This window comes from Heterocephalus glaber, unplaced genomic scaffold (assembly GCF_053883595.1).
Source record: "Heterocephalus glaber isolate CG9 unplaced genomic scaffold, H.glaber_assembly_v1.0 deba00001663, whole genome shotgun sequence".
Lineage (NCBI taxonomy): Eukaryota > Metazoa > Chordata > Mammalia > Rodentia > Bathyergidae > Heterocephalus > Heterocephalus glaber.
In genome coordinates, this window is record NW_028258404.1 from 209,222 (window position 1) to 232,023 (window position 22,802).

General features: G+C 34.3%; 1 protein-coding gene across 8 annotated transcripts in view; it reads right to left on the reverse strand.

The window, feature by feature from the left end:
• LOC147822299 (uncharacterized) overlaps window positions 1-22,802 on the reverse strand; it is a 390,614-nt gene that overhangs the window by 208,058 nt on the left and 159,754 nt on the right. Inside the window, exon 3 of one of the 8 annotated variants that reach the window (XM_087197287.1) lies at window positions 1-22,802. This exon is cut by the window's right edge and continues 33,439 nt beyond it. The exons of the other annotated variants lie outside the window; for them this stretch is intronic. The gene's annotated coding sequence lies outside the window, so the exon portion shown is untranslated. 8 annotated transcript variants of the gene reach the window in all.

Here is a 22,802-nt window from a genome sequence, read left to right on the forward strand (position 1 = left end):
ATCATTTAATATTTTCATTTTTCACAATAGTTCCATGAAATGTATTTTCTCTCTTCTTCTGTTCTTCCTTTCATTTCTTTCACTCATTTCACTTCATTCACCCACTCCTTCATTCATGTGCATATGTGATGGGAACTGAGAACATGAATCTATCCACTCACAAAGAGCTGCCCTGGACAGAAGAAGGGTAGACATAAAAACAAAGAATTTGAAGATATGTATTTATTTTCTTTTCTAGAAAATGGAAATCATTTCACTTAACGTGATTTCCACTATTCATTAAGTTGCAAGAAATTTTAGTTCAAGTCATTGCTGAAATCACGTCAAGTGCTTCAAAACATGTAAATGCCAAAAAAATGTAATGCCATATGTTGTATTTTTCCCTGTAGTTCTTTGGAAATGTAATGTGGCACGAAAAGTAAATGGCATAAAATGTTGTGTATTTCATTATTCATTAAGCAAATACCAAATGATATTTATCACATTCGAGACACACCACTAAGCACTGGGAGAGATTAAAAATGCCTATGACATAGCACTTGCTTCTTAATGACCTCACAGTCAGACAGAATGTCACAGACAGAACTGCAATGCAAGAAAGCAAGCAAAATAACAACATGAGGAAAGTACAGAAACGACAGCTCTCTTCCAGAAAAAAAAAATCAACTGTGATTGGGGAAATGGCAGCTTAAATGCAAAGAACAAGCTCCAAGGATTTTATGATCAAAGTCTCCCCATATGCTCTGTGATGGTTGTGTGAATTTAGTATTGGTATTGTCTGCTCTAAGCACCAGTTCTCAGAGCATGTGTGATTGATAAAAACTCATCAAATTGTACACTTAATATATGCATTTTAAACCCATTCTTTAATAAACTATCACCTTCCACAATATAAAGCCTCTTCACTATGTAAAGCCTAGGATGTATACTGCTTTGCTTTGTATACCACTGCACCAAAGCCAATTTAAGAGAACCTACTGATTTAAGCCTTAACAATCTTTCCTCCTACAAACATGATGCCAGTAGAGAGCATTGCTGCAAATTTACTCTTAGAATCAATGTTTTCTTTGACTATGATTAGCTCATTGGTACCACATGTTCTGTGGAGCATTAAGACTAAATTTTCAAAATTGCAAAATAATGAAAGAGGCATTTGAAGGTAAAGCAAGTGAATGCATCATTTTTATTTTCCTAAAACAACCTGCAGCCACTCACTGTATTCTATTTTGCAATAGAATTTCAATGCTTGGAAAAAAATAGCAACTGACAACCATTATTTATAAAAAGTCTCTATAAATGGTATTAAAGATGTCAAGAATGTTTTATCTGCTAACCTAAAACCTGTCTCAGACAGAAATAAAAATGGCTGCAGAGTCAACACATGCCTTTCATGTTAGTGCTGCATTTGAGAGCACCTGGGCCAAGGTTATGTGTTAAGTCAGAGAAAATATGTAATTCATGGGGCTAACTGCAAAAGCCACCAGACAGGAAGATGGATGGTCTGAACATTTTCTGTGCCACCAGACAGCTAATGATCAGGTAAACACCTCTGAGGAAAACAAAATCCAGAATTGTTCCCAGTTATTCTCTGACCACCTCCTGCATCTGGTGTGAGCAGCCATTAGGCGGATGAGGCCTCCTCCAGAATGGGGGCAGCTGCAGCACCTGTGGGAGGTCACATCCTCCCTCCCACCCTTTTAAGCCCTGCTTACTCAGGAGCACCTGTTACGGAGAAACTGGGCAGAGGCAGGAGTCAAATCAGATTTGCTGACTCAAAGACCAAATCTCAAAGCCACTGTCCTATGCCACTTCCTAGTTCTAAAACATCTTCCCCTCCCCCCAACTAAAAAGAGGAATACGAAGAGGAAGAAGGGCAGAGAATTCATTATGATCCATAATGATCCCTTCAGATTTCTGCTCTAAGTCTTGACCAGCCGTTCAACGGGAGGCAGGGCTGTAGGTGAACTATCTTTACCTAAAATCACCACATTCCCTAAACATATCACACTCTAGAATGTTACCTTCTAAACTACTCCATCTAAGTGGATGGCCATACTTCCTTTATCTGTACCAAAGTGTTGCACAAACAAATGTTCATGTGTGACTATACCCATGCACACACACAACACACACATACATGAACATGACAGAATTCTGGAGATAGCAAAAGTCAGAGAAAACAGTGCTCAGGATTTACCCATATTGTTATTCATCCATAGGAAGCTCAGGCAACTCTTGCAACTTAGCCTCTTGTTTTGAGTTCTTACTTCCATCCATAGCCAATGTGATATCTTATTTGATTTCCCTTAATTATTCTCTAAGAATTACACCAATATTTGTGTATTATACCTTATTAAATAGCCATAATTTGATAGTGTAATGGTACACAAAAGTTTAAAAAAGAGATTTGTTATAAACTATGAAACATAGCACAGCATCTGTTAAGAATTGAGCTCATTTACCCAGTTATTATACATTTTAGTTTTAAAACACTGCCCTTATGGATTACATTTGCTTTATGTATATTTTACAATTTACTTTGCCTTATGAATCAATACATGGCATACCTTCATGTGTATACATAGGAGCACATACACAGTGTAATTCTAAGTTAAGATTTTTCAAAGCTATACATACAAAATCAATGCATGTGGAATTAAAGGACATTACACACCAAATGAAAAGAACTACAGCATGAAACTCTGACACCTATGCCTTGCCTATGAATATAAAACAAAGTACACAGCCGTTGAATCTCCAGAACGCTTTTTTACTTTTTCTCACTCTGTCAAAAGTAAAGTTCACTATGCACTTGGTGAGTAAATAATAATAAAGTTTTCTAAAAAATAATTTTCTAAGTAATTGTAAATGTATGCGTTCTTGGCTCTAGTCCACCAACTATTACAAAGCTTTTTAATAAGAAATAAACATAATTATCTAAAATATAAATTGTTCAAACAAGCATGATTGTGTTTAAATGTGAATACATAAATATATTGCCAGTGAAGTATAGGCTTTACCATTATTATCTCAATGGTAAAGAGAGGTCATTTGCCCCTTCTAAACTTTTAAAACCATTTTCAAATATTCAATAAAAATGTCATGTATTAGTTTCAGCACTTTATTTTGAGGTACAATAGGCCTATTTTCATTTATCTCATATAACCTCAATCTGAAAACATTTCATATGTATATATCAACATATATCCTCATATATTTAATAAGTAACTCATTAAAGTCCCTGTGAAAACATTTGCCAAAATTGTGCAAAACTAGGATTTATAAGAAGGGATCTTCTAGTACAGCCATTCAAGTATTTGCTGTACTGGATGAGAAAAAAATAAGGCTTGTAGAATTTTATTTTTCTCAAGTTTATCAATGGTTGATTTTCTAAAATGCTGTTCCAGAACCTCAATCATCTTAATTTTCTTAATTCCTATTTTTTCAACATTTTAATGTTTCTAAAATTGGGGATTATTTTACAAAGAATATGCACATTTTATGGTAGTTCCTCTCTTTTTAAAAAAGTTCTACTGAGTGGATGTCATATATAAGAAGTGATAGAGATTTAGAACCACAATCACATAGTAAATATATTATTCATCAAGGGAAACTCTTAAGTCAGGTACTTTTTAATTTGCCATTTCTTCTGGTTATACTTGTTAAGATTACTTTTCACCTTGCCTAAAGCACTTTCCAAATTCACTAAGTAAAGAAAGAGCATAATCTTGGCCCTAATCCATTTTTTAAACATATTTTTTTTACAATGGCAATGAATATCAAGTCACTTTATCACTTACCAATATGAAGACAGTGTGATTTAGAGATTAGAATGATAAAGGGGATAAAGAAAAATGCACTAAAAAATAATGAGGTTTGTTGCCAAATCAACAATATGAATTAACTATTGTAAAGGGGCTCCATTTTAAGATGGTCAAGTTTTTCCAAGAACTGGCCCTTCATTGGCTTAGCCAGACTATATGTTACATTTTCAGAAAGAATTCATGCAAAAGCGTTGGTTAGAAGTTACATATGGAGGCCTGAGACTTACTTTAGCATTAAAAAGTCAGAACTTCCAGGTTGCTCAGCATATCTACACCAAGAAATCTACTTCTCCAGGAAGGGTGTGGGGGGGTGTTATTCAATCACCTTGATTTTATTGATACACTTTCAGGGAAGACATTATCAATAGCTTATTCATTTATATATTCATCCATCCTTTCAACTAAATCATGGTATGCTCACTTAAAAATAGACCAAATTCCATTTAAAACTTCCACAGTCTCAAGGATTCTGATCAAAGAAATTCCTGCAAACAGTTGGAAATGGAAAGACAGTCTTAGTCTGAGAGAGTAATATATCTTATAGAAGGAAGTGCATAGAGATAAAATATGGGGGGGGGGGTCCTAGATAAAGACAAGAGCACAGAAGAACAAACATAATGCCCTGTTTTAGTTCTTCCCTTCCCTATCCCAGAGCCTAATCATTTACTGCAGCAACAATGTGATGTATTTTCTTAGAGCTAAGAAATGCAAACTTAGCTTGGCTTTGTAAGAAAACTCTAAATTCAGATGATCAGGAAAAGAGAAAGAAGAAAAGAAGGTTGTTTGTCTATGTCCCTAAAAGTTGTCTTATCCTCATGGTGATATCTTTAAATCAGATGTGGTGTCTAAATATAATGAAAATCCTTTGACTCATCTGTTGTCCTCCAAACAAGATTTTTTTTGTTGTTAAAAGTGACAACCTAATCATAGAATGTTCAATGACTGCTATCTATGGATTAATATCTTGACTTTAGCTAGTGGTTCAACTAGTTCATGTGTTAATGTTCACATTACAGGACAAGACAGGCAACCTCAGTCTATAAATCCACATTACAGATAAGAGGAAAGATAGAGTTAGGGAAATATATCATAGCTTTGTAGGCTTTAATAAGTTAAGAAATGTTGCAGACCATGGAAATTATGTCCAGGGTTCAAATAACTGTCTAGTCTAAGTTCCATAAGCATTGGAAATTTGGTAGGAATATCGGAGAAAATACTCAATGTAGAAGTAAACCATCTGATTTAAATTACTCTTTGCAATTTATTACCTGTGACTTGGACCTACTGCTTCTGTTAGCCTCAATTTCCTTATCTGAAAATTGGGAAAACATAAGTCCATTTATATTGGTATTGTTGGAAGCAATCCTTGATATTTTGTGTGTGGAACTGCCTATACAGGCTCTCAGCTTTCAAATCACTGTTCCATCCAGAATCACATTATTATGATCATCATCCTCACCAATATCTCCAGCATTATCCTAACATATATTTTTATGGTATCTATGTGCTAAACACTGTTGCAAATACTTGATAGAAACCTTTTTATAAAAATGATAAATATACCAAAATCAATAATCTTTAATTTTTGCTAAAATTTTCTAAGTCATAAGCAATATTTTACATTGGCTAGAGCTTTTCAGGAACAGATTTACAGACCAGTTCTTATTTCTTCACGAAACATATAGTAGACACCCAAAATGTGGTGAAATAAATGGAAAAAACAACATTTTCACAAGATATTGAACTTTCACATTATATCATACCCACCACTTAGCTCTTAGCTTTCTTTTCTACATACTTTGCAAAAGTAAAGTAAATGTTTTACTCTTCAAGTGAATTACAACATGGAAATGACCAGATTGGAAATATCAAGGTGCTTTGAGAAGTTCTTGATTTGCCCCATCTAGTACAAGCAACCCAAATTCATGCTTCAGCAAAATGACAAATTCGTGCTTATCAGGATACTGGCACTATGTATGAAGAGTAAAACCAAGGATATGAAATCTAAAAATCTGTTATTGTACATGATCACCGAAGTTAGAAGATAGCACTAGAGTGAGAATAGTATTATTTAAGAATAAAGTTTAAAAGCCACTGCTGTCAATTTTTTTTATTTATCTTAATCCATCAAATGTACACTTTGTACATTTAATTTGTATATTTCATTAACTTGAAATAAACTTATTATAAGAAAAATTAACACTGTAACTTCTGCCTGTAGCACCCTTAAAATGATTAGAAAATTAGAAGTTAAATTATATGTCTGAGTAAAAACATGCCCACAAGTAGTATAAACTACACGTGCAGAAAATAGTAACTCTCAATTATCACAAAAGTTAGTCTCAGTTTCAAGAAATTACAGAAAGAAATTTAATATTTTCTATAGTTTTGATAAATTTAAGTCAAGTTTGGACTCCCTATTTCATGATTCCATCATTCCCTACCCATATTAATGTTTTCAAAACAGTGTCTGTATGTGTGTGGTAGCCAGATTTCCCAACTTTAATAATAGTTATTTGGCTTAAAAGAATCAATTTTTATAATAGACCGACCACTTAGACATTCGATGTAAAACAACTACTCTTGAAGTTAGAAGGGTCACCACAAAGAGTCAACAATGCTGGCCTGTGTTTAACTTGTCATTACCACTGTCGAAAGGACAAAGCTGATTTGCTTATGAATAATCTCCAAAGATCACCACTGTGCTTTAGAGGCATGCCAACTCGGCCCAAGCACTGTGAACTTAGAACCTCCAGAGCACAGCATCAGACTTAGGAGGAGGGGTTGGGAAATGTGGAGCTGAGTCTAGTTTTTAAAAACCAAAACTGCTTTTCAATCAAAACCTTTATATTCCAAGAACCTTAATCATTGGACTAGTATTTGAAAACCATGGCTTCGAGAAATACCATTTTTAAAGACTTCTCGCCATTAAGGGCTGCTGTTCAGTGGGTGTGAAATGAAACAACAGGCTTTATCCTACTGAAATGTGAGAGGCAGAAGCACAATTTAACTATTTGTATGTCTGTGTTGGCTTTACAGATAAAGATCAATTCAATGGCATTTCAGAAATTTAGTTATGTCTAATCCCTAGCATCCTAGTCTACATTTCCTTTATTAATAGAACAGGATACACATGGCTGTGGGTGACCTCTTACTGGATTTGCCATGACTGCTATAGCTGCCTGCAAAGTGCAGCTGCTCTGTGAAGTACACAGTCTGCTCCAAGGGGAAAATACTTCATCAGGCTTTCCTGAGTTTAACTCTAAAAATATTTTGAGTATTTGCAGATTTGTTTTCAGAAATTTCTTAATATATAAGTAACAAAAATGCACATGAAGACACTGATTTCTAAAGTGCTTTCCAAAAACTACCTCCAATATTTTGCTAATGTATTTTTATGCAATGTGTGATTAGTAATTTTTGTAAAATATTTTCCCCTCCCTCTACCAGTCTCTCTGAAATTCTCATGAGTCATCCAATAGTAAATAAATAGTAATTAGGACTCCATTTATTTATTTATTTATTTCCTATAGCCTTCCTTCCTTTCTCCTTTTATTTTTTTTCTTTCTTAAAGTACCTGATTTTTTTGCTTCCTCAAGTCTATAATTATTTTATACCTAATTTTCACGTAAAACAACAACAAAAAAATAGAATAGCTAACAACCAAATAAAAAGGTGTTCAATACTTTGCACCATGAAAAGTGAAATAAATTAACAACACTAAGATAACATTGTCTTCTTTAAGATCAGAAAATATAAAACAAACTGTTGGAATGCAGTATTAAGAGAAATTGGCACTCTAATACTTGGTTAATGATTCTTTCCAAGGCAGCAGTTTCTCTGTGACATGTGTGTAACTTCTGATCCAGCAATTCTAATTTTTAGAATCTATCCTACAGAAATACTTGAAGAACTGTGGGATAATATCCATAATAATGACCATATATTGAAAATTGTTGATTAAATTATGGTAGAGCTATACAATCATGAAACTTTAAAATAATTAAATCTATATTTCAAATATGGAAGAATATATATTATATTTTCAATGAAAGTAAACAAACAGAATAATACAGTATGATCTTTTATCTACAAATATGTACATGCATAGGTATTTTCAAATCCATTTATTGAGGTGCCTATATAAAAATCTCTAGGCACAAATTTCTCAAATTTAATACCTCCAAAATTTAATTACTGATCTCTCACCCAACATTACCTATTCTATTGACTGGCACCTCTATCCACTTGCTCATTCAAAACACCAGAAACTTGAAGGAATTAATCTGTTAATCAATTGGTGCTAATCATTTCACAATGCATACATATACCGAAACATCACATTGTGCACGACAAATATTTGCAATTTTAATTGTCAATTATATCCTCAAATAAAGCTTAGAAAAACAGAAAGAAATTAAAGACATCTCTCTTCATATTTCTCACCTCCAATCCAATTCTGAACCTATTTGAAATTTGCTACTCCTCACCATCTCCACTGTCATCTTTGCTTAAGTCTGCATCACTTTTCACTAATTACAATAGCTTCCTATTTGATTTCTTATCTGTCTTGCAAATTTCTAATCCATTTTATACGCTTTTTTAAAAAATGCAATTTGAGGTATGTCTCTCCATGCATTCTGGGTGCCTGTCTTCCCTTTGAGAAAACCTATACTCTTTTCCTTGGCCTACCTTGCCTGCAATATCTCAATACTGACTACTTTTCGAGCCAATGGCATTATTATGGTAAGAGCAGTAATAATATTTTCAAATATTTTCTCGTTCAAGTTTCAAAAGAACTGTTTAAGAGATATGATGATCAGAAAATACTCTGAAGATAGCAGTGGTTTTATCCCAGGATCTATTTAAAAGTGATTTCTTGCCAGTTATCTGCAACAGCATCTTATAGCTTCCCTGAGATTCTTACTCACCTCCAATGTATAGTATTCTCCAAACAGTATCAAGAGAAATTTTTTTCCAACAGTAATACAACCATGATATTCCCTTGCCTATAAGCCTTCAGTGGACAATGCCTTCATGATCTACTTTCTATCATCAATCCATGTCACTGTCTCCTCGATTTCTATACTTTAGCCAATGTCCTCTTCTCAGTTGCTCAAATCCACCAATCTCTTTCTCATCTTGGAATTTTGTATGTGCTTTCTATCTGAAACATGTTCCCCTTCATGCTTTATATAGCTGGCTCTTTCTTTGATTTTCAGTCTAAATTTTAAGAAATTTAACACAGAAATTCAACACATAAAGGCCTGTGTGCAACAGTAAGTAGATTGCTACTACTTTTCTTTCTCATTGTACTCTACTCATTTCCTTCATACAACTTGTTACAAGTTGAAATAGTTTGTTTACTTGTTTGTCATTTATCTACTCAATAATTTCTACAGGCACATGATACACCAAAGATATACAATAAAGAAGTGGGATCAATAAGTCATGATTTAGGAGACAGAAAGATTTCTTAGAATATAACATCAAGTTTGAAATTTAAGGGAATAGGGTAGTAGAGACAATGAGGAGGTCATTCCAGGTCAAGGGGACAAATGGTGAAACTGGACAAAAGCAGATGATGAATTCCAGAAGACTGTGAGAGGTATTTGAGATTTAAGGGGTAAATGAGGAAGGAGAGAGGCCATGGAGGCTACTGAGGTTCCCGGAGGGTCAAAAGATAGATAAGACCAGATGGGGAAGGACTAAGGAGGTTTTTCTTATCCTTAAACACTGGGCAGTCATAACAAATTTGAAAGAGGAAAGTGAAAAACTAGATTTATAATGCAGATGGAATAAAAAGAGAAAAGATTAGTGACTATCTTCTAAAAGACAAATTTGTAGCCCCAACTCTCCTCATAAATAAAACAAAGTTATGCAAGTCAATCAAAACATTAGAGATGAAATAATTATAATTTTAATTAAATTTAAATATACAAGAAAAATGACATGTAAATACTTAGTATAAATTCAAATACGTTTAAAAGTCAAAGTCTTTTTCTTTACAGTACTGGCACTTGAATTCAGAGTTTCGCACATTGTAAGCAAGCACTCTGCCAATAAGCTGTATCTTTTGCCCTAAACTCTTCTTTAATAAGAATATTAGCTAATTTTCCCAAGGAACCGGTGCCAAAACTGTGTGAGATAAAAGTTAATATAGCTAGTTTATGGGACCAGGAGCAGAGTCATTGGTCCTAAAAATAAAATATTAAAGTGTATAGATTATAATCCATATATCACTTTGGTAAACTTTATATAATAAGGTTTCTAGGTTTATGGAAAGACAAAAATATTTCAAGCACATAAGCAAAAATCATTATACTGAAAAGGTCTTGAAAAAGTTGAAAATGGGAAATGTAGGATTTCCCATTTAGAGATTCATCCAATCATCTGAAGGAAAATATAGTAAATATGAAAAAGTCACCTTTTTTCAAAGCACAGGGTTTAGATATGACCTGATTTGACCTCAAATTCCACTGGACATTCTATTACAAAGTAATCAGAAATACACAGTGTACTTGTTCAATTTGTTTATACTATGTAAAATTGATTTTTTTCTTTAATACTAAAATTTGGTCCATCTGTCAGGAAAACAGAAAATGTTCTAAATATATACAAAGAGTGGAAATGCTTCATTCCACTGGCTGTATCCTGTGGTATACGCATTTTCATCAGTATGTTTGTCTTGTAGACAAAATGAATATCAGATGGTGGTTTTGAAAAAGGGCAGACCTAACATGAGGTGATTAGTTTCAAAAACAGATTTTTATTCTTGATAAATTATTACCAAATACAATCATCTGTTGATTGAGGATATAAAACAGATTGGTCATACTACAACCCACAGGTTAAATGAAAAACGGAAATAATAAGTTTATTTAACATGGTCTTGCATTAGGTTCCCAGCAGTGCAAATCTAAGGCAAATAATTAGATTTCCAATTTAAAGATATACATTTGTTAAGCCAGACATTTCCTGAGGTCATCTATTTCTCTGTTGGCTAGACTCACTGCACTGGCAATGTATATAGGACATTTTCACTCAAAACTTTATAGTACTATACTTTGTACATTACCCTGATCAAACCGCTGTTGTCGTCTGATTCAGGGATAATACGGAGAGGGCTGACTGTGATGACTCTTGGTTGCAAATCAGATGATTTGCAACTGAAACACTGCTATTTAGATGAAAAGAAAAGTAGTGCCTTATTAAAAAAAAAAAAGTCTAGGGGATAGGGATAAGGGAAGAATTTACTAAGAGACAACTCATAAGGAAAAACCAGTCAAACCATACCAAGTAAATTGGACAACAAATAGAGCATTCTTAACTCTCAAATTGTTCACTCTTCTTTCCTTCAGGGAGACCACTTAATTTTATGGTGAAAGGTAAAAAGTTAAAAGACAACTGCCCTGATCAATAGTATATCCTATTTTTACAGAGCACACTCTCCATCCCTCCTCTTCCCCCTCCTCTATTTCTTCAGTAATTTACAGCTCTGCTATGTAATATCTCCTTGGGGAGCAAAGAATCCTATTACAGATGATTTCTGTGTGCAGACTTCAGCTCTGTAAATCAACAGGCTGAGCTCTCTAGCAGATTTTAAATCCCTGCTTGAGTTAGTCTAAGACAACTTGCAAATTAGTAGGGCCGGAAGTAGGGGGAGGAAGGAGAGTTTGATACCTGAATAAATTCCAGGAAAAGAGTTTGTAACACAATTTGTGCTTTAGTTAACGGTCCCCAGTAACTCTTGTCTTGATACAGAACAAGGGGTGGGGAATAGGAGATAGCAGGAATTGAAACACACACACACACACACACACACACACACACACACACACAAAGAGATTCTTTTCCCAGTTGAACATTCCCAAGAGATTCTAACAAGCTCAGAACAGTGTGTCAGAAATATAAAGTGACCCAGACTAATGTCTCCTTGGAGGTAAGACTGTAAATGAACTAGAGCACCTTGAAATTATGCAGTGAAGTTGTATAAAAAAGATATGTGGGTGGGCATTATTTCTAAAATAAACTTTGATAATTAGATGTCTCCTGGGGGATTTTTTTTCACAAGGCTTCACATTCCTTTATTAGTCAAAAAAGGAAACATTCTCTAGAAATCCATGGATGAGTTAGAAGAAATTTGAGAGATTATTCAGTAATTTTTGTATAATGCAGATCACATTTAAAATATGCTTGATAATTATAAGAAGTAGCTAATTACATATAAAAACTTACTTTGTAATGAGAATAATTGTATACATTATATACAAACACTAACCACATTTGAAAAGATATACTAATTTTCCATTATTAAAATCCAACATAACATAGTTTTCAATATTCATCATTAAAAGGCAAGTTGTTCAAGTTGAACAAATTGCTACTGAAATACAACAAAAATGAGAATAGAAACAGAGAAGGCAACTCAATATTTCAAACCAAATGATTTCTGATGGTCAATTCTGTATAAAAGCCAGTAACAGGTTTAATGAACTATGCTGTTATTGTTTTTATCAATATATGAGATCTCTCTCTCTCTTCAACTTCTTAGCCAAGTTTGTCTCAATTGGCCCCAAGCCAACACTTCATTTTCCCCCCTTATCCCAATCAAATTATTTTTACATTTTTTTTTTTTTTGAGACAGGTTCTCCCTATGTAGCCCAGGTTGGCCTTGAACTCACTGCCATTCTCCTGCCTCAGCCTCCCAAGTGCTGGAATTATAGGTTTGTGCCACCATATCCAGCAATATCTACCTTTTAATTTCACTTCTTGTCTATTTCTGTGACTGGTACTCTATCTTCTCCCTATACTTTATTCCATTTATTTTCAGTTGTTACCTAATCTTGTCCATCCTCCTTTTTGCATTTATCTTATATTTATTTTTGTAATTTTAATTTCCACCACCATCAATTTAGTATGAGTTCTGATCCTTTCAACCCTAGGTTATAACTTTTATTTTCTAACCTTACTTGCTTTGTGTGTTCCCAGTTGTTTAGCCTACGCACACACTTCTGATTGATCCTCTATTTTACTCTAATCACAAGTTAATGAAGTCTGGAATCAGATACAAGCCTTTACTCAGTTCTGTGGTTTAGGCAAACAACTTTTGAATATGCTCAAATATTCTAAAAACTAAATTCCTGTTAAAAAGTCAGAGATTAAATGGATTGGAGCAAATCACTTTTATAAAATAATCTACACAGGTGAATATTTGGAATTGTTAGTCAACATTTCCCTCTTAGTTTAAAATAATAGCATAAATTAATTATTAAACTAAAGAAGGTTTTACAAGGTAAACTAATGCAACCCTGGACATAGGCAATTACCTAGAGGGACCATTACCTTCTCTAGGCAACCACTGCAACCCTCAAACTTTGCTGCTGATTACTGTGGTGATCAACAGGTTGAACGCACCTCCAAAACAGTTTTGTTCCTCCAGTGAAAACTGAAGTGACATTCTATTAGAGTTTTTTCTGCAATTAGTTTTCTGGAAGGATATCACTGTCAATCTTTATTCCAAGTGTTCCAAAAGTCAAACCTTTCCCTAGCATAATTATTATGTAGGGGCTCCACTGTGCTGCCAGGAAACTTCAGATTGAACTTTTAAATGAAAGAAAAAGCCTTAGGGCTTAACTGGGCATACATTTGCTGCTTTAAGAATGGTGTGTTTGTTTTAAATTGGTGCTCCATCACTAAAGTTCAAGAGGGACCTTTTAAAAATCAGCGTTTAAAAGATCCAATTTCCTTGCACTTTTGGTCAAGAGTTCATAGTTACTTCCTCTGTTAGAAAGACCAACTTACCTTAGCAGTAGCAAAGAAATTTAAAACCAATGGATTCCCTTTTCTTCATTTACTATTCATCAGTAACTTAACTTTCTTCTAAAATACCTATACCTTTGTATCCAACACCTTTCATCCCTAACTTACTAAGTATTTACAATCTCAAATGTAAATAATGAATGCTGAACTCCAAAACTCCATTTCTTTTTTTTTGGTACCAGGAATCGAACTCAGGTCCTTGTGCTTGCAAGGCAGGCGGCGGAACCACTGAGCTAAATCCCCGGCCCTAAAACTCCATTTTAAATACCCTTTACTCCTACTTACACTCACACAGTATTTCCTTGACTTCTGATACAATTCTTTTGATCGTGCTCTAGAAGCATCACTTTATCACCAACTCACCCTGCTCCCGACCACTAATACAACACTTTCCACACTAAATTACAGTGGTTGCAAAAATTTCCTTCTGGCTTAGTTTGTAATCTCCTGAGAGAAAATGGACCATGTTTTATTCAACTTTGAATTTCAAAATGGTGCATATACAGTAATATTTAACACACACTAGGTGTTCCATAAGTTGACTTGCTAGATTGAACTGAACTAACAAATTTTGATTCAGGCTTTGTTAATTACTAAGTGCCAGGCCTCCATAAACAGAGGACAACAGTGAAATAAAGTAATTATCCAGGTCATTGCAGACAAGAATGTGCTAATTTGTGGAAAACGAGTAAGTAAAATTTTGCCTGACTGAACTAATCCATCATTTCATTGCAATGCTTAGCTTTGCTAGTGGAACTTTGACCTCTGTGCACCATCTTATTTTCTCCTGCGCTTTGCGTTATAACTGCATCATTCAATTTGTATCGATCATGATCATACCCTGTGCCTCATGTGTTCAGGACAAAATTGCATCCTAATCCCTGTCAATTGTCTTGTGAAAGTGCCATTGGTTCCAAGGAGGGTCAGCTGAGGCAGTATGTTGATGGCTCCCATGAACAGGCCCACCCACACTTAAAAAGATTACATCTCACCAAGAGAATGAGTCTCTGACACTTTTATTTACCAAAGTCAATAGGATCCACAACTAAATCCAACCTTTACCACATCGTTTCTCCAAGTGAAGTCTGTATGATCTTCTAGACAAAAAGCAAAGTAGCTCTTTCAATATGTTTATCTTTCAGGATGAAGATAAGTCCTTACTGAATTATAAGGATTATTAGAAAAAGAAAATAGTATTCCTTTTAAAATTGGCCATCAGCTTTATTATTTATGACATACATATTTGTTGAAATCTTTCCTTTTCTGGCTCATTTGTACTTGGTGTAAGCAGAAGAGGCAAAGTTAGACAAGCATATAAGCAACAGATTACAAATTTACATAATTAACTTTTAATTCAATTCTTTGTCACTCTAGACTAATTAATTTATGTATAAGTATTAGCTTCAGACATGGGGGAATGAGGTTTTTATTGTTTCATGAGAAAACACTTTGCATTTGTAATCTTTCAATTTACAAGCAACTATGCATTTGCAAATAACCAAAAATAAATTACATTATATACATAACTATATTCAAAATTTACATTGTCACATATATAGGGTCTTTCACTCTCTAAATACTTAAAAGGGTCTTTCACTCTCTAAAGACTTAAATGAGTACCAGATAAGCAATATATTTAATAAAATATTTAAAATCAGACACAATTAGAATTAAAATACATTGGATAGGATAGAGAAGTAGGAAAGAACCTGTAATTCAGAAAAATCCTAGAGTGAGCTTCAGCAGTCATGAATTGTCTGACTGGGTAACTGGATCTTTCTGAATCACATTTGTTAGAATGGAAATAATAGTTCCACCCTTATATAATTCCTAGAATTCTTCTGAGAAGAACATACAGAAACATAAATAAAAGTAATTTTGAAGCTATAGAGTACAACACAATATAAACACATCATTGTTATTATTGTGGCCTATGGATACTGATGATAATGATGATAAATAATGGTTTGACATTTGCCGTTAGAGGCATTGCTAATGCTCTGCTGTTAGTAAATGTGATAATCATAATTAATTTTTGTTCAGATTCAGCCACCTGCAAGGCTGAAATGTTTGTGTCAACACCAAGTGAACAACTTATATTAGTTTAAAATGAAAATATATAGAGACATATATACAACACAACAGAGCTGTGCCAAGAAAATACTACACCACATTTCTTAAAATTAAAAAATCTTTTCACACTTCCTTCTCATTCTTATAGCACAAACTTGTTATCAAATGTCAATCATATTTTATTAAATTGACTGTGAAAAGGGCAAACTTCGAACAGAGATTTTTCATCCTTAGGCTTCTTTGATTTGCTTGCTGCCACTACAATTTTAGCATCTCCTATTCATGCATTTAAAATAAATAAGAAAGAAGAGGAAAGAAAGAAAAACAGAGGTAACAAGAGGTAACATAAAGAGATTAATACATAAACTGAAATAGGTGTGAATAAAAGAAGGTGGTAAATACCAGAACCTGTAGCAAAGGGGAAAAGTCATGCAGGCATGTAGCTATTTACACTTTACTCTGGGGGTCAGGAGCTAACACAGACATAATCCACTAAATCCACTATGTTTGAGGTAACAGGAAAGCACCCAGAGGACACTAGCTTTCTTCTCAAAGACTACACTCCCTAAAGAAGCACTCTTGAGCTAGCTTTCCCTCTTTTGGACTGTTACATAAGAGATTCAGCTTTAGCTTCAACCCATAGCTCTTTGTGAAGATTCTGTTGTACCACAGGAAATAACTTTTGTTTTTCTACACGTCATTAGTTCTGCATTATTTTCCATAAGACACGATTATGAGTTGGGTAGAAAAAGGGAGAGTAGCCACCATAGTTCTCTGGGTTTTGTGAAAATGATTATTCTTCAATAAAAGGCATTCATGAAACACCTTATCCAAGCGAGTAATATCCCAAATGTCTTTTCTTAGCAACAGCAAGACCTCCAAATTATTTTATTACTATCTTTAAAAAAAGGTGCCAAAAGCCTAACCAAGTTTAAATCCCACCTATTTTTGCATTTGAAGAGCCCCTAGATTACATCATTTGTATAGTATGTGGCCCACCCTAAACCAGTGTCCAAAGCCAAACAGTTTTGTGAGATAGTATAGTTATCATGTGAAGGTATAAAAATCTCTCATATTCAAATAAGTTTGGGAAACACTGAATTAAATGGGTTGAACATGTTTTTCTTCAGCTCATATCATATATTGTGAACTCTAAGAAATTGTTTACAAAATTTGACTATGAAAACTCTTCAGCAAATTCTGTAAAATCTGGAAGTGATGTGGGTAAGAAATGCTGGTCTATAATATGGCAAAGCCATGTCAAACAGTTTGCTATAAATATCCAACACAGTTATACATCATTTACTGACCAGAATACAAGACTTGTGTCGTTAGGTGATTTTTGTCATTGGGCAAACACAAAATCTACTTACCCAATCTAACACAGCTACAACGTCACTAGGCAATATAATCTTATGGGCCGCTGTCATATATGTGGCCCTATGTAGCAGATAAAAATAGTTGTCCTTGTGTGTTTTGTTCCATTTTTGCTAACCCATGTGGCCACAGAGAACCCACTGTCTTGCCAGGTTCTATTTATTTAAAGAGTACACACAGATTGCTTTGAGGAAAGAGAAAAACAGATTTAACCAGTGCCAACAATTTCAAGGATTCTTCTCTGCAAGAGACAGCAATCTTAGGAAATGGTTTGAGCTACCTTCTCACAAGGTCCAAATACTGTTTTGCCTTATTTTCATTGAGGGGAACAGGGACAACACATTTATGGAATTACAAAACCTATGTAACAAACCACAAAATATTGGCTCATCCTCTTTTTTCCTAATTCTAGGGGGACTGGATCCACAATTTAAATGATCTCATGCTATAGCATGTAAGATAAATTCTAGAAGTAATTACTTGATATCTAATACATCTGTATCTAGCTACCAGTAACTCATATTTAAATTGTTTTCTATCTCTGTGTCTCTGACATTCATTTCCCCAGTTTCTAACATGGTTAAGTAATGGTACAGCTGATGAAAACTGTTAGATGACTGTGTCTGCTTCTATAGGAACTCAAATCAGAGATCAACCCCAAAAGACTATGCCTCTAATTAGAATAGTGATGATGAATTTTGCTATATATTTTTAGCTTTTTCTTTTTCTCTTCCTCTCTCCTCTCCCTCTCTCCCTCTCCCTCTTCCTCCACCCCTGTCAGTGGGAAGGACAGAGATTTTATCTCTTTGCAAGAAGCTCCTCTTTACTGAGCAAAGTGGAGCCTTCCACATACTACAGTAGCTCCAGAGTGTGCTCAGTGGCTGTGGCAGCTCAACCATGCAATTTTATAGCAGGCAGCAAACAAGGCAGAGAATTCAGGGTTAAAAACTCAAGTGAAGTTTTGTCTTCTACAGTAATGAAAGCTGACTAAAAGAGTAAATCAAATGGATCTCCTAACAAAATGAAAACAGCTGCTTGGCCTGGCTTGGTCTCTGATTTAGGTTAAGTAATTATTGCTCTAGTGTGGTTCAAGGTTGTTCTGTATTAGTGAAATAAGATATCACATGAAAATCATCCAACTTTTTAATTTACTCTAGCATCAGAAATTCCACTGTATAAAAAATTCCAGAAACGTAATCTTCTAAAAACTTTACCTAAAAACCTTTTCAAATACCAATTGATTAAATCTTTCAAGATATAATTACACAATATATAGTTATATTATAGCAATAACCTTTAGTATCTATATTGAGAAAATAGTTTAATATTTTAAGTTTAAAATATTAAGTTTTTCAAATATTACTAAAGTGCTATATCCCAATTCCCAGAAAACTCAAAAGACATTTTTTGTATAGAGACCTTTTTTATAAAGAGTAATCAACAGTTACTTCTCGAGTCCCCCCAAAAGTAGAGATTCTAGATTTTTACACCTTGGCATGCCAGTAATGGTTAAGAAGACTAATTATAATAAAAAAACAAAGCAATTAATATTTTTAAGAGATCTGTGTACATCACACTATTCAGAGTAAAATAAATTACTCAAGTGACCTAAAATTGCTTATTTGTGGATGTTTGCTTTTCATACCTCTGTCACCATTATTTGTGCCATTTGGCTCTTATTTCAGCAATTTATTTCTGCTTCAGCTTCCATATGATAAAATGATAAATCAATGATAGGTTTGTGATATTTTATTTTTACTAATACTCCAGTAATTATTTTTAAATAATAAAAAAATCTAAAAATATTATCTGAAACAAGACATAAAATTCCTGAAGAAAACAAAGACTGAAAGTCTTGGCCACTTTTTCTGACTCTTAGTTTTTTGTTTTTGTTTTTGTTATCAGGGATCAAACTCAGGACCTTGGACTTGGAAGGCAGGCAGCAGCACCACTGAGCTAAATCCCTGGCCTCTGACTCTTAGTTTTTAAGTCAACCTTCATTACGTTGATTGGATGGATGCTTAAATATGTAAATAAGCAATAACATTAAAAGACTTTTTTCATTTTTAAATTTGGGTTTCATTGTGATGTTTTTACACGTGCATGCAACATGCTTTGATCATACAAATCTTCCCATTGCCTTTTCTTACCCTCCATTCTCTCCTCCCCCTTGTTCCCTTCTTCTTAATAGTCTTCATTATATTTTCATGTTATTTTTTTAAACCTAGTTCCTACATTAGAGAAAACCTGTGACACTTGTCTGAGTCTGTTTGGCTTACTTCACTTAACACGATGATCTCCAGTTCCACCCATTTTTGCTGGCAATGACATAATTTTGTTCTTTATGTCTAAACACTCTATTGTGTATATATGCCACATTTTCTTCATCCATTCATCCATTGTAGGCACCTTGGCTGATTCCATAAAGCTATGTGAACTGTATGGGAATAAACACAGGAGTGCAGGTTATTTCTATCATATGCTGACTTTAATTTCTTCAGGTATACACCAAGGAGTGGTATAGCTGGATCATATGGTAGTTCTATTTTTACTTTTTTGACTAACTTCCATACTGATTTTCCTAGTAAGTGTACTAATTTACAATCTCACCATGTATAAGCATTCCTTTTCCCCCACACCCTCATCAGCAATTACTATTTTTTTGTATTCTTGATGCCATTCTGAATGGGGAATCTCAATGTAGTTTTGATTTGGATTTCCCTGATAGCTAAAAATGATGCATTTTTAAATATATTTATTGGCCAGTTTTACTTTCCTTAAGAAATGCCTGTTCAATTCATTGTCCTTTTGTTGATTAGGTTACTTGTTCTTTTGGTGTTAAGTTTTACTTCTTTATATATTCTGGATATTAATCCTCTGTCAGAAGACTAGTATGCAAAGATTTCCTCCTATTCTATAGATTGTCTCCTCCTTTGTGATTGCTTACTTTGCCATGCAGGAGCTTTTTAATTTGATATGATTTTATTTGTCAAGCCTTGCTATATTTCCTGAGCTACTAAAGTCCTATTGAAGAAGTCATTGCCTATGCCTGTATCTTGAAGTGTTTCCCCTCTGTTCTACTAGCAGTTTAAAAATTTGGGTCTTATATTTAAGCCTTCGATCCATTTTCAGTTGATTTTTATAAAGGATGAGAGATGGTGATCTAGTTTCAATCTTGTTCATGTGAATACCTAGTTTTCCTGGCAGTATTTGGTAAAGAAGCTGCCTTTTCTCTGAGTTACAATTTTGGAAACTTTCAAGAATCAGAAGTTGTTGCTGTGTGGCTTTATTTCTGGGTCCTCTATTCACTCCCTTGGTCTGTGTCTGTTTTTGTCAGTGCTATACTATTTTTGCTATTATGTCTTTGTAGTATATTTGGAAATCAGTTATACTAACAAATATTTAAATTATAGGACAACATTTCTTCAGTAGTGACATCTTTAGAGTATTTTAATTTATTCTGGAGCATTTCACTCAGTTCAAGGAGGGCCTAGGGGGGAGAGAAACAGACACAGAGACACACAGAGACACACAGAGTGAGACAGAGGTAGACAGAAAGAAACAGAGGCAGGGGAGAGGAGGGAAGGAGAGGGAAGAAAAGGGAGATGAGAGGAGAAATCACACCAGAAAGTATTTGAGGGAAATTACTTTGGTGGTTTAAAGCCTGGAGATACGTCTCAGATGTTCTTCTTATAATTGATATTGCTGGACACAAAACATGACATATTTATCTTTCCAGTGGGAAAAAGTTTAGTAGCTTTCCTAAGTCTAAATAATATTTCTCACTGATTTTTGTCAATTACTATAACTAGTGCCTGCCAGCACATCAGAGTAACAGAAACAACAGAGTTACATGTTGGGTTTGTTTTGTTTTGTTGTTGTTGTTTTTTTTTTTTGGTACTGGGGCTTGAACTCAGGACCTTGCACTTGAAAGGAAGGCAGCAGAACCAGTGAGCTAAATCCCTGGCCCAGAGTTACATGTTTTATTTCTTTAAAATGTGGGTACATTATGATCTTTTTGGGGATTCAATATTTCTTAAATAGGAGATGTCCTGTTTGGAATCTTCATTCAGAAATTGTCCCATGGAACTAGATCAACAGTGTAATTTAAGGATTTAAGAGAAAAGCAATGAAAAGAAATATTTTTTAAAACGTTTGATTTTTTTCCTTTCAAGCAGTTAACATAGTCTAATAACTAAGTTCTTCAAACATGACAAAACACATGAAGCCAGTCTGCATTCTTAGATATTTGCAGTGCAAGGCAGCTAACAGAACACTGGTTCTACCAGTGTGGATACGCAATGTTTTCCTTTCAAGAAATACAGAGGCTGTAGTTGTTACTGCATAAGTCTTTGTGAGTGGGCAAATGTCATTAACTCTCACTTATAAAGAAAGCTAGGCATGTTTGGAGCCATTTAAACAGTAGCCCTTTAGTTGCCAAGTCAAAGTACAAGGTCAAACTGTTCTGTTCTGTGCATAGTCGTGTTTCACCAGTAGTGTCAAAGCAGAATTCACAGACAGATACCCTATGCTAAAAGTAGAAACTCCCTCCCCAAAAATCTCTTACCTTACTCTGAAACTCTTTTATTTGAATCACCAATTTCTCCCTAGCCCTTACTTACTCCTGACATTCCTCCATTTGGAAAATCACTCTTTGTATAATCTTAGATGTAACATCATCAGTACCACCTTATTAACAATTGTTTTCTGAATCAGCAATGAAATTATCTTGTTTGATACAAGTATACTTTCTACTTTTTCTGGATTAGTTTCTCAAAATATTATGTACCTTGTTATTTTTCTTCCCTGTCTTGGACAGAATTCCAGGGACAAACCTACTTGAGACTAAGAAATCAGCATCAATAATTAATTTTGGTGATTTTTTTTGTTTTTGTTTTTTGCTTTTATTTTTTATTAATTATGTTGGTACCTTTAAGGTATACAATATAATGACATTCATCACTGGAAATTTGCACCTTTACATAATCTCTCTTGGTTCTTATTTTTCCCCTTCCCCTGCCCTCCCTTCAACCCCTCCATCCCTTCCTATCTGCAAAGACTTTATTTCCATTTTTTCTTTTTCTCATATTCATTCCATTCCCTTCTTTCTTTTCCTCTACCCCTCCTATTTATTGTTTTTGTTTTTGTTGTTTGCTTTTATCAAGGTTTTCTTTTTTTCAGGGTTTGGTTTGGTTTGGTTTAGTTCGGTTTGGTTGGGTTGGGTTTAGGAGATTATGTTTCTGACTTTTTGCTTAGCTTCAGAAAGGACACACTTCCTATAGAAAGGAAGAAAATGGACACCCATGGTGACTGCAGTGACAGAGGGCCTCCTCTTGTCAGCACGTACCATTGACAAGTGATCCTAGAACCATTGAAACCACTAGCTCATCATTTTGAATGTAGGTCAAGGATGGAGATTTTCCAGGCTGGCCAAGTATTTTTAAATTTCAGCAATTCAATTGAAATTAGGGGCCCAGAATCAATCTTCCAACAGTTCAACATGGATGTTTAGAGATGGGCAATACCTTCCAATCTGGTTTTGAAGAATTTATTCAGCAAAGGATGTCTCTGTTAGGAGGCTCAATCCATCCAAGAGAGAAAACTTCTACATACTTCATTTCTTCAGACTTTTACCTTTATCCAAAGAAAGACTGATATTCCTTAATCCTGTACATTGCCTTCTTCTCCCATTTTTTAGTCCCTAAA